Consider the following 13,454-nt stretch of genomic DNA (forward strand, 5'->3'; position numbering starts at 1 on the left):
GAAACAACCTATGAATTAAAATAAGGGAGTTGGTAATTAGATTAAAAAGAAGAAGTGCTGGTGAAGGATAACCAGAACTCCATTTTCAGTATACAATAGTTGATGCACAAGAAAGCAGAACTACTTTATCATGCACTAAAAGTAAGATAAACAAATTCCATTGTGGTAAGAGACATTGATTAGTAGGATAAACAAACTCAGCTGAATTAGTACCTGTCTTGGTGATCTTGTCATCTGAGGGTTTACTATATGGTTATTGTTATAAAGTATTGAACTAGTTCTCCTCAAACTGTGTTTTGCCACTAAAGTAAATTTGGAGAATGTTTAGCTTAGACAACTAATCTTTTGGCTCCATTTCTAATTATAATGTAGCTTGAACTGAATCATGTGGAGAAAATGGAGAGCAGGAAAGAACTAGGACAAGTATGTGATTAGACAGTGGGGTCAGATGGAGCCAATGTTTTAATACTGTATTATGTAAAAAAAGCCTACTTTCCAGAGCCCTGACTCATAGGGTTGTTATATGAATTTTTGAACTGACTTTTTCCTGGATTGTTGCAATCACCACAAACTACAATAGCATCTTCATTTTGAATTTCTGTTCTGAAATTGATTCAGTCTTTCATATTGATTTTATTAAACAGTAGTATCGGCAAGAAGCATTTGACCACACAGTCTAGTGCACTGTTTCTCAAGCTTGCTGGCTGGAGAATTCTGGGAGTTGAAGTCCACACATCTTCAAGTTGCCAAGGTTGAGAAACACTGGTCTAATGAATTGTACATCTGAATTGTACATCTGAATCCACCCTGGTCTGTCATAAGCACCAAAACTGCTTATATATTAAATTTCTGCTAGAACACTAGCAAACTAGTCAGAAAATTCCTGGAATCCATACCAATAAGCTGACCACTGACATATTTTACTTCATATAGCTAAGTGATATGATTTTACAGTGATAGAGAATGGCCAAGACATTTCCTCATGGGAATAAAATTTTCTGCATGAAAGGTGAAATAGGAAATAAATTTAGAAGTGCAGGACTATTCATGTTCGTGTTGATATGATTAATAAAACTTGCCAGTTATCTGCATTAGTGTTTTAGTTAACAGTAGTTTGACTGTTCTGGGACTACTTGTCTGTGTGTGTGTGCGCGCGCACGTGCGTCATTATTTATTTATTTATTTATTTATTTATTTTTCAAATTTAGTCACCGCCCATCTCACTCAAAGAGTGATTCTGGGTGATTTACAATAAAACTAGAATAAATAAAGATTAAAATACAATAAAAACAATGTTCGTAAGTAAAATATACAGTCCAAGATAAAGATGATAAAAAGTTCTTAATTTAATTCATGGGAGCCTCTTCAAGGTGCCAACCACCCCCAGGATTGGTTACCCCTCCTCACGTTCCATGTGAGATGGCAAAGCCAAGTCTTCACTCCTTTCTGGAAGGTCAGAAGAGTAGTGGCCTGCCTCACCTCTGGGGGAAGAGTGTTCCATAGGGCAGGGGTAATGGCACAGAATGCTCTCTCCCTGGGCCCCGCCAATCAACAGTCTTTCATGGACGGGGTCCGTAACATGCCCTCTCTGTCTGACCAGGTAGAACAGGTCGATGTAATGGGGGTGAGACAGTCCCTCAGGTAACCTGGACTCATGCCATGTAGGGCTTTAAAGGTGATAACCAACACTTTGAATTAGACCCAGAAGCAAACTGGCACCCAATGCAGCTCCTGCAGCAAAGATGTTACATGTGCCATCCTTGGGGCACCCATGACTGCCTGCACGGCCACATTTTGAACCAGCTGTAGGTTCTGGATGCTCTTCAAGGGTAGCCCCATGTAGAGCGCATTGCAATAATCTATACAGGAGATGATTAGGGCATAAGCGACTGACTGGAGGGCTTCCTGATCCAGGAAAGGGCATAACTGGTGCACAACATGAAGTTGAGCAGAGGCCCTCCTGGCCATGACTGCCACCTGCTCTTTGAGTAGGAGTTGTGAGTCCAGGAGAACCACGAAATTCTGCACCGGGTCTGTCTGGAGCAGTGCAACCCCATCCAGAACCAAGGATAGTAAACTTCCAGATACAGAGGAATCCCCAATCCATAGCCACTCCATCTTATCATATTTATTTTTTAGGGGAAATGTAATAATTTGGGATTTTTTTTATTCAAAGTCTTTTTATGTCTTGCATTTTCATTTTGTATCTTGAGTCCTGGAGATATTTATTTGAAATAATATGTTCTGCATTTGAAATTTTACTCTGGTGGCAAACCAGTTATAAAAAACCTTGCCAAGAAAAATGCAGGGACTTGTCCAGGCAGTCTCTGAGAATCGGACACGATTGAACAGATTAAAAAAAACCCAGAAAGCTTGTTAGCTAACATTGCACCAAAACAAAAACAAAACAGTGAATAACACCCAATCCAAAAAGTTAGTTGTTTTTCATTTTGAATCATTGCAAACAGCATTAATACAGCCTCTTTTGCTTATACAGCCTCACATATTGCTGTTGATTTGTGGAAAATACGATATTCACTTTCCAATATTCTTATAATGAATGCTTCCCCATCTGTTCAGAAGTGTGTTTCCAGAAAAACATTCAGTCTACAGAGTGTGAGAAATCATCAATATCTTTTTCTGGTTGTGAGAATTCATTCTAATACAACACAATGTAGATTGCTTATACTACAAAGGAATCTAGTCTTTTTTTTTCCTTTTTGTTTTGACATTCCTATGCATGTTGTGTCAGCAACAGTCTCAGCAAAGGTATTTTCTATTCTGTGATGGCTGTACATATTGCTAATTCAGGCATCATGGACACACATGCATCCATTCACATGTAGGTATGCACCTTTCCCCTCATTCACATTCACATATTATAATTACACAGGCATACAGTACAGAAGTCATCCCTCTCCCTCCATTGTCCCTTTTTCTCTCAGTGATCCACTATGAATTGCTGATTTCCCACCATCAATGGATTGACTAATCAGCTGATTAGTAGGTACTAGTTAATTGGTGGCAAGAAACTAGCAATCTGTTTTCTGTTGGCCAGCTAATCATATTAATCACTTAGCCAAGTATGTTTTAAAACCACAGGTAGCCCATTTATTTTTTATTACTAACTAAAAGAAAGGAATGGCCCTTTAAAATTGTGTTTGCCATCCATATTTTTAATAAGCTTTTATAAGTGCATCTAGTAAAAATTTAAAAAGTAAGAGAACCGGTTTGGTGCAGTGGTTAAGGCATCAGGCTAGAAACCAGGGGACTGTGAGTTCTAGTTCTGCTTGAGGCATGAAGTCAGCTGGGTGACTTTGGGCCAGTCATTTTCTCTCAGCCCTAGGGAAGGCGGCAAGGACAGAAATGCTTCCAAGAAAACTTCAGGTACTAATCTAGGCAGTTGCTAGGAGTCAACGCTGACTTGAAGGCACCCCCCTCCCATGTAAAATTAAGGGCTATTTTTTTGTAGTTGGAGTGAAGAGCTTGCACATGCATGCATACACACATTTCCCACATCTGGGTCATACTTTCTTCACTTATTTTATTGTATGAGTTTTATTAGTATCTTGAGTTCACAGCTGCAACGTAATGTCCTCAATACCTTAAATTCAGGGCTTCCCTTCTGTATTTCAATAAAGCAGTTAAAATCTAGTTATTCCATAAAATGCAGAAGGAAAGCTTGCTGTGATTAAAGATTTGAATTTGGCAACATGTGTTTTTGTACATTTTTTTGGTATAACTTTGATGCTGTATTTAGTTTATTTTATGGTGGGTTTATTATTTTTGAGAGGGGGTTAGTTGATCGTTAGCTGCTCAGAGCCTCTGGGAATGGAGAACATGCAAATAAGGTAAATAAATATCATCTTTTTCTGTCATACAGTTCATTGATTTCTGACATCTCCTTATCTAATATACCTGCTGCCTTAGGATTCTATTCTTGATTCTCTCTTGTGTTTTGCTGTACCCCCTTTTGTTCCTGAGAAGTAGAAACTAATAAAACACCATTTGGAGAAAGAACCTGTCATTTCCTACCACAGCTTTATAATGTGACACAGTTTCTATAGTGATTAGGAAAATTGGTATCAGATACAGAATAGCCAAAATCAAGGACAGGAGCATAAATTATGATAGCAAATAAGATTGAACCCAGTTTGTCTTCAGTCTGTATAAAGCAAATATTTGTTGATAGAATATTTGATTGGTAGAAGTATAGGGACATTAGTGTTGAATATTGCTCTCCTCTTTCCCTGTTCCCCTCCACTTTATCTTCTTAATGCTACTTTCCATATGGGAATTTACTCTGTGACAAGACCCCCACTTAGAATCTTGTAGAGAAAATTGTATACTTTGGGAAGACCTTTGTTCCCAATTCTATCCATGCTATGTTTTATGTCTATCAGGCTAGAAACCAGGGGACTGTGAGTTCTAGTCCTGCTTGAGGCATGAAGTCAGCTGGGTGACTTTGGGCCAGTCATTTTCTCCTATACTTCTGCCTGTTCTTTGTAGGAAATTTTCATCAATCCAGTTTAGACACACGTTTATTATCTCCAGCTTTTTTCTGCTTCAGAAGCAGTCACAGTTATGTACTAAAATGGTTAAGTAATACATTTCTCTTTCAGGGGTCTTTCTGAGTTATTTGTAGGGTAAGTGATGCAATGCAGGCTGAATATGCATTTGTCCAACTTTAGCTGAGGTGTAAAATTATTTTAGATTTAATTATGCATTATTGTTTTAACTAGTGAGTTCATATGCAATTATACTTGGCTCATGGCAGCTATTCACAAATTTAAATTAAAAAGTCTTGAAACAGCAGAGTAATTATACCATAATTGCACATTGAGCACACAGAAAATGAAGAGAATCTAATTCTTTGTATTTGTAATATAATGTATGTGGAAGAAGATACACTATTTTCAAAGGAACAATGTCTTGCAAAGTATGACAAAGTTAATTCATATAAATATTTCAGGAGTTGTATCCTTTTAATCTGTATTGCTCAAACAAAAGGCAAACGTTAATTTTCAGATATATTAATAATTAATTTAAAATTGATTGGAACTGATTACAGCACATTTGGAATGTTAGTGTTCTCCAAGGATTTTTAAGTTCAGCTCAGTGCTGCTGTCAAATTCTCTTTTTCTATTAAAAAGTAAAGAAATTGGCACAGGCCTGTACCTTCCAGCTGCTGTGTTGGAAAGCTTGCATACAATCCAAAAATAAAACCCTTCTTGTAAATAACATGGGTGGATATTAGCTAAAATTTAATTAAATTTTTATGAAGTTGATTTGCTACATTCAAACAGTCTACCTCACCTTAATGTGTAATTGAATCCATGTCATTAACAATAGTGGGTGATAGTCCTGCTCTTATACTAGGATTTATGTTCCAGAGAGGGGCAAAGATGGCCTATTTTGATTATTACTCTGAGTAAAAGTGTGTAATTTGTAAGTGAAAAAGATACAGGGGGGAAAAAAAGGGAGCAACAGGATAGCTAGCAATAGAAAATCTTTCAAAGTTCCCCCAACAAGAACAATAATGATAATGATAATAACAAGTATCAGTTATCCAAATACAATGCATCTGTTTCAACATGAATTCATTTTCTGTATACATGCCATGTTGATGATCATGCACTGTGTAATGCTACATTGGGCAGCTGAATAGCAATTGATTAGTTGACATATTGGGATGTAGGATTCCTCTTTGGTTACTACTATGTCTTTGGAGCAGGACCATTTCATGTATTTTTACTGAGTCTTCCCCAACTGAATCTAAGGATGATGTAAAAAAACTGAGAGCCAGTCTGGCCTAGTGGTTAAGGCTCCAGGCTAGAAACCAGGAGTCTGTGAGTTCTAATCCCGCTTTAGGCATGAAAGCCGGCTGGGTGACCTTGGGCCAGTCACTCTCTCTCAGCCCAACTCACCTGACAGGGTTGTTGTTGTGGGAAAAGAGGAGGAAGAAGGCGTGTTAGGTATGTTTGCCACCTTGAGTTATTTATAAAAATAATAAAGGCGGGATAAAAATTAAATAAATATTTTTTTTGAATTTCATTCCATACTATCATGCAGTTGGAAGGGCCATTTACTGAACATGGGCTCCAGTCCCAAGTTCAGTAAAGGAATCCAAACTAAAGCATCCCAAACATTCCCCTTCTCTCTCTTTCTTTTTTTAAACAAACAAACAAAAACAATTGCTCTTTTCTAGTTAATTGGTACTGTATCAGTTTTCTGGGTTTGTTCAAGGATGATATATAAGCCAGAACATCAGCTAGTTCATATAGTACCTGGCAATGTCCTTCATCTGATCCTGGAAATTCAAATTCATTCAAAATAAAGAAGTATTTCCTTACCGTGTTTCTGTCAATCGCAAGCATCAATCCTGTGACTTTGTCCTGTTCTTCACAGTTCATTGTGGAACACACACTTTTTTTTTGTTGAAGAAGAATGAACAAGGAGTTCAACCGTAGGAGTTGAATAACTCTGCTTTTTCTTTTTCCTGTTCTCAGTTTACTATCATCACTGATCAGCTATAAAAAGGTCCTTTTTGTAATTCGTAGATCCTTTGCCAACCTCAGCTGATTCTCAGTTTTTGCATTTTTGTCACAAAGGTCTGTAGTCCTTGCCTATCTGTGCTCTTTGTTTGTAGCATGGCCCTCTTTTCATTTCCTGTATATCTCATACACACATACACATCTTCGCTAAGAGTTTGTGTAACTACATTAGCGTCTTTTGGTTTCCTATATTTTTTTCTGCTGTTTGGAATTATTTGCAATTGTGCTTTTAATATCTTCCTCTTTGGAAACTGCCATCCAAGTTGTGTTCCATTTCTATTAGTTTCTTTTGCCCTGGGATCTTTTTTATAATTATGATTTTACTAAAAACTGCTTTTAGAAGTCCAAGGTACTTGTTTAACTATACTCAGTTTAAGTTTCCTAACAATCACCAACTCCAACATTACAGAGGCACTTTCCCCAAATGTTTCTACTACTACTACTACTTCCTGAACTTAGTATTTCCTACTGATTAGTATCAAGTCAAGGACACTCTTGTGTCTTCCTCCACCCTCTGAAAGAGAAAATTGCCAGCAAGAAAAGTCAGGAATTTCCTGGAAGGATTATCCTTGGTATTTCTTGTCTCCCAACTGATGTTGGAGTAAATAAGGCCTCCCATCATTGTGATTTCATGCCTCTTTGAAAGATCTGCCATTTGCTTTTGGAAGACATTACCTATGTATTCTCATTAGTTTGGAGAGCAATAATATAAACACCAACAATAATACTGCTTTTTGTTTCCTCTTATGCTTATTTTAAGTTACAGAATAGCATTTTGATTTCTGAACGGGAATATATATATATATATTTAACATGTAGTGCAATTTCTTCTGCTTTTCTATTGCTTTTGTCCCTTTTGAAGAATTTGTATCCTTTAGTTACTATATTTACTATACTATATAGTCATGGGAGTCATCCTACCAGAGCTCTGTTATATCTATTAAATATTTGGCCTTCTGTATGAAGAGTTCAAGCTCAACTTGTTTATTTCCAATGGTGTGGGCATCAGTGCATACACAATGAAGGCCATGAATTTTATGAGCCAATGGTCTTTCATATTCTTCTCTGAGTGGTTTAAGAGGTCCAGTTTAACAACCCCCCATTCTACAATACAGAGATATTTCTCTGAGGTCCTTATGTCAGGATTTTAATTTCTGCCATTACAGAATTAAGTTTAAAGACCAACCTTCAATTAATTAATTAATTAAATTAAGATAAATGCCATGCTTTGGCCAAACTTATCTTTAACAGTCTGCATTCCAGTTTGTCCCATCATGACATCATTTAGATAACTTAGACAATGGTTTGGAAATCACAATTCTCCTACTGACCCAATCCTGGCCAATCACTGATTTTCAGTATTCTTTCCCTTTCCAATTATCTTCCATGGACTGGAAAAATAGATGATCTATGACCCCAAGGTCTTACACTTCATTCTGTATTTTTAAAAGACTGGGGTGATACAGTTGTAGCTGTTTGGATATAATTTGTCTCCGCATGTATCAGTTGGAAGGAATCATTGTCAAGTCGACTTGATAAGTCTTGGATGTTGTTCTGTCATGTCCTTGATCCTTGTTCTTGATAGTTAGTATACTTCACAGGCTGCTGGATCCAGGTGGCATATATTTGTTTCAATACCTTAACATAATGAGGCACCAAAAACCATCCCCTCTGTTCTTTAGGGGTCCATCATTTAATCACCCATAATGTAGAATTTTCTCCTCTTGAAAGTTCAGAGCATGTTTCATCTGTAGGGACCTAAAAACTGTTTCGGAATTCGGTTTCTGATGCAAACTTGTCTTCTTTTGTTTCTGGTCATTACTCATACCCAGTGGGCTTGCTCTTCTGTACGTCTGCCTTTCTTATGGAAGGTTGTTTCCACTGTCAGTTTCAGCTACAGAGCCTCCTTTCTTTGAACTGATAAATCCTTTCACATGAGTGAAGGGTAGTCACTTACTGCTCTGGTCTTTTGATGTTTTCTGCAAGAACTGCTATGAGCTTCAATATGCTGCAAATATATCTGACACTGTTTTCATACAGGAGACCAAACATGCCATAAGCGTTGTGAGTCACATTTGCAGATTTCTGTCTATTTATTACTTTTGCTTCTTGGGCACAACCAGGAGAATATTTTCATTCTTCTTTCTATTATGTTCTCAGGCCAAGTACAGTCTTTGTCTCTCTATAGAGATACATGCATACACACTAAACAATATATCCATCATTTAATATGGATGACAAAGTATTTTCTCAGCCATATAGGCAGTAACCAAATGTCTACCAATAAGGATAAAGATCAGTAGATCTATCAATGTTTTTAAAACTCATTTTTCAATATGCTTTACAAATTGTCTTCTAAGAAATAAAAAATAGGAGTAAAACATTATAGTTTATAAAACAAAAGTATATAGTTGCATTTGACCCATTTAAAATATTGGTATGATTAATACTGCCTCGATGGGGCCAGTTATGAGATTGTTATTCAGCATCTCAGATTTTATAATTTATCTTTTTATATTTATGTGTATTTATATTTATATTATATTTATTTTAACAATGTTTTAATCTCTTAATTTAATTGTTTGTAAACTGTCCAGAGTGGTTATAATACAAGATGGGTGGTGAATAAATAAGATAAATAAATAAATAAACCATGCTGTTAATACATATTATCAGAGTAACTGGAAATAGAAGGGTTGGTCAGAAGAGAAATACTTCATAATGAAAAAATAGTAAGTCCTATTAAGTGCAAGTCTCACTGAAACTTCTAAGTCAGGTTTCTTGGTTCTTAAAACTGATTCAGAATTCTTGTTAAGTATCAATCCTACAGATATTAGATAGCAAAAAGTATTAAAATGTGATAGTCACATAGATACATGCAACACTTATTTGAACAAGAGGTAGTATCTTTCTATTAATATAGACTCTTCCTACCTTACATTGTGCCATAAGGTAGCATGGTTCAGTGACACGGTATGTGCTTTGAGTGCAGAAGGCCCTGGCCCTTATGTTTCTCCAGATAAAAGATCTCAGATAGGAGGCTTTGGAAATAAGCCTGGTCTAAGTCATTGGCAGATGGTATTCTTTTTTTCAATACAAAATCCAACTGGACAGTAAGATTAATGTTATATCAACACTGGTGATGAGAGAGTGTTTTTCCACCACTGAGGCAGAAAGCTACTTGAGGAGCATCAATCATGAACGAAGAGTTCATGAAGGCTATGATTTTTTCCCCAGATTCTGCTGCTGTTCTTGCAGAGCTGGTATAAGTCAGAATAGGTAGCCTTCCCTGATTTGGTATCTCCATATATTCCAGGATCTCCTGTTACCACATGTTGTAAAGCAGCACATTTGGAGGGCACCAGGTTGAAAACAAGCTAGTACAGGCAATAAGGAATTATATAACCTGCCTTCGTATGTTCAGTGTTTCTTTTTACCTGCCTTCATAAATAGCAATATCATTCCATTAGTGCTTTCTTTTTTTGTATAAAAGAGGTTTTTGAGCATTAAAGGAAGGACTAAACTCCTAAAGCAACCTTTTTAGTATTCTCACAGTGTTTCCACTCTTCCACGTTGATAAAAGAGCTGTATGCAGATGGTTTTTGCTGTGGGCAAAGGAATGTTTCATCATAAAGGAGCATGGACTCTCAAAATTGGAGATTTCCCCTGATGTACTATTACCATAGCCAATCCAGCGGGTCAAGACTCCAGAGAAAGGCGGGCATTGCTTAATGAAGTTTTGTACCCAAAAGTAACATGATTATTTATTGTATCCATTGACAAAACAGAAATAGTTCTTAAAGGTGCTTTGATATGGTAGAGATTTTTTTTCTTTTCTATTCATTTTTCAAATTGAAGTCAAGCAGAGGGAAACATCCAATCACTATAAAATCTTCGGTCTTGCATACTTTTTCTCAGGGGCCCTTTTATTTATAATGTTGGCTCAGATGAAAGTACTCTGGTGAAGTCTGCTTTCTAAATGAAGGAATAGAAAGAAGGCTGTAGTTAATGTACATAATATTTTTCTCTCTTGAATGGTTGTTCCCCCAAAAATTTCAGATTATGACTGTAGTTTAAAAGAAAACATCAGAAAAATCATGATTGAAGAATGCATTTTAAAATTATCCAAATCCTAGAGAATAATTTTATTTTGAATTATTTAGTTACTTTTTGTTTTAAATATGTCTTCATGTGCTTACTAGAAATGCACTAGTGTTGTTTGAGAATTATGAAATGTTTTCTCATGTTAGCAACATGAACTGTTTATGTGGAAGCACAGTATAAGAAATCTGAATATGTAAAATGGAGAAACTTAAAAATAATTATTTTTATTTGCTTTTTATTGGCTTTGCATAATAATATATGAGAATTACCACCATATACTTAAGATTGCTTTTTTAAAGCAATTATCAATTTATATTATTTGTCAGCTAATATTTTGTGTTTGTTTGACATTTTGTAAACTATTGCATAATTTCTAAACCAAGGCAAGCAAGCAGCTAAGAAGAAGACAAATTTCAAAGGGACCTTGAATGATGATTTTCTAAAGTCTCAACCAAGAATTTCTAGAATCATCTTCACATGAGATCTAAAACGCCACTAAATGGGGAAATCTTCAGAAAGCTGCCCCCCACCCCAGGGATGCACTGAACATTCCCTTTCAAGGGAGAAAGCTATTTTGTTTCTGGCCCAATAGTAATAGTTGGAAATACTTTATTATTCTATGAGGTGTCATCATGCTAACTCAAGATCCACCACATGAAGTTCAAGCAGCTGTGCAAAGATTGGGAACAGTTATTCTGTATGCTTGGAAACAGCTTCCTAATTCCATGGAAAGTAAAGATCATCAGCTGCAAAAAAAGTTGTTTAGTCAGACAGCACTGAATTTCTTCCATTCAGCATTTGTTCTGCTTTGGAGAACAGACCTTTGCTAAGGAAATGTTACTGAGATGTTTCTGCTAGTGGCTGTTCCAGAAGTGTTTCTGCTTTTGGGCTGGGTGTGCAGATCAGAAGGCCTTTGCCCACCCACCTTTTTCTTGGCCTTTTGGCTAAGATCAAGTGTGTGTGTATAGTAAATCATTGGCCACTACAAATTGTATAAGTTAAAGGAGATTTGCCCAGAATATTAGATTTGGTGGAGAATACCAGATTTCAACACAAGAGGGCATACTCAAATAGAAATATTGTGATATTCTCAGCAGGCCTTTATCTAGTTAAATGCCTTGACAATTTTCCCCTTCAACAATTGAGGAAGCTGTTTTTCTTATTGGTATCTGTTTCAATTTCAGGTTTATCTGTTTGATTTGGAATACACAGAATTAATCATTGCCATATTGCTATTTTCATGTTAAAAATGCTTTTTGTGCATAAAGGCTATATCAATAGATTTGTGCCTTTATAAATCTTATTCTGAGTTCATTTAGATTTCATTTTGTCTTCTTTTTATATCTTATTTTTACAGGTAACTCGATAGCAAAAAATAAATCACATCAAACTCAAGACTGATAACATCCAATACAGAGAATTTGGAAGTTCTATTAGCTAAATATGATCTTTGAGATTTGGGTTGAAATTGCTGGGACAACTTGTTCAGTGAGGATATACGCTATAATCAACAGCTACTGGAGATCAATAGTGCAAGAAAGTCAGACACACAAACTGTCTAATATAAAGATTTCAATGGGAAGAACTGTACATTTGTAAAAACAGGAAAAAAGAACACACACTTTTTGGCAAAGGAAGTGAAAAAGATGCTAAAAGGATGCTGAAGAAGTAGTAGTCTTTTTGATCCTTGGCTTGGACTCAAAATATTTAACCTCTACAAAGTAACTCTTTGAAATGTACTGATATAGCTTATTTGAAACATTTCCAGTCCTCTGTTCAAATACTAGTGGAACTGTGCATTGGTTTAATCAAATTATTGTTCCAGAAATTGACCTCGGATACAGCACCGCCTTAGACACTTTAATTTGAATTCTAATCTTGAAGCTCCAAGGCTATATATTTCAACACGTTGAAGTTGCTTTTCTTATAGGAATGGAAATGTAATATCCATTGTTAATCATTATTGTTGACACGTAGTAGTTATCTGAATACTTCATTCTTATACTAATATATCATAAGTCAGATATTGTTTCCTAACCAGCTACTGCAGTTCCTTTCAAATAAATAAAAGATTGGTCAAAAATGAAAATTTTATTCCACACCCTTCCCAATATTTTATGTTGTTAAAATATCTGTTTTATATAATTTTAAAGTTTATAATTAAACTTTAATTTGTGAATTTATTAACATTAAGTTCTTAAAAGATGGTGATAAATAATAATTAACACTAGCTAGTCATTTTATGAAGGAAGACAGGGATGCATGTTAATTTTTGTTCTGAGATTTGATGGTATTCATTCAGTTTTAAGTTTTTTTTTTAAAATAACTGTCTTTTGCTTGGACAGTATTGCTGCCTGGATGCATAGGTAGATGCTTAGATGTTTATTGAGAGGGAAAATACTCTTTTTTTTTTTTTCCAAATCTAGAAACTATTGATGTTTTTCTTGTCTACTCCAGGAATTTTAGTTCCACTTAGCAGCTGTTTTGTTGAATTAGAAATTGTTTTCTATCTTCTATTTTTAATTTCACTGATTTTTTTTTAAATTAAATGCCTTAAGGAGCTGTAAACTTTTCCCCCCTAAGTTATTATAGAATGTATAATTCTATATATCATTTAACATATACCATTCTATTTAGAAATACTGAGGCTGTAAGAGCAGCTTGGTCTTAAAGAAGGCAAAGAGGGAAATTATTTATATTGATTTACTTTGTGAGTTGATATGAATATGACACAAATTCAGTCCTGATAGAAATAATTGTTTCAACATCTCCACTGTTTTAAATGACTACTAAAAT

General features: G+C 35.6%; 1 protein-coding gene across 1 annotated transcript in view; it reads left to right on the forward strand.

Annotated features, from left to right (window-relative positions):
* TAFA2 (TAFA chemokine like family member 2) overlaps positions 1 to 12,851 on the forward strand; it is a 148,945-nt gene extending 136,094 nt beyond the window's left edge. The window contains exon 6 of the mRNA XM_063308655.1: positions 12,016 to 12,851. The gene's annotated coding sequence lies outside the window, so the exon portion shown is untranslated. The remainder of the gene's footprint in view (positions 1 to 12,015) is intronic.
* The last annotated feature ends 603 nt before the right edge of the window (positions 12,852 to 13,454 follow it).

Source organism: Candoia aspera, chromosome 7 (assembly GCF_035149785.1).
Source record: "Candoia aspera isolate rCanAsp1 chromosome 7, rCanAsp1.hap2, whole genome shotgun sequence".
NCBI classification, from domain to species: Eukaryota; Metazoa; Chordata; class Lepidosauria; order Squamata; family Boidae; genus Candoia; species Candoia aspera.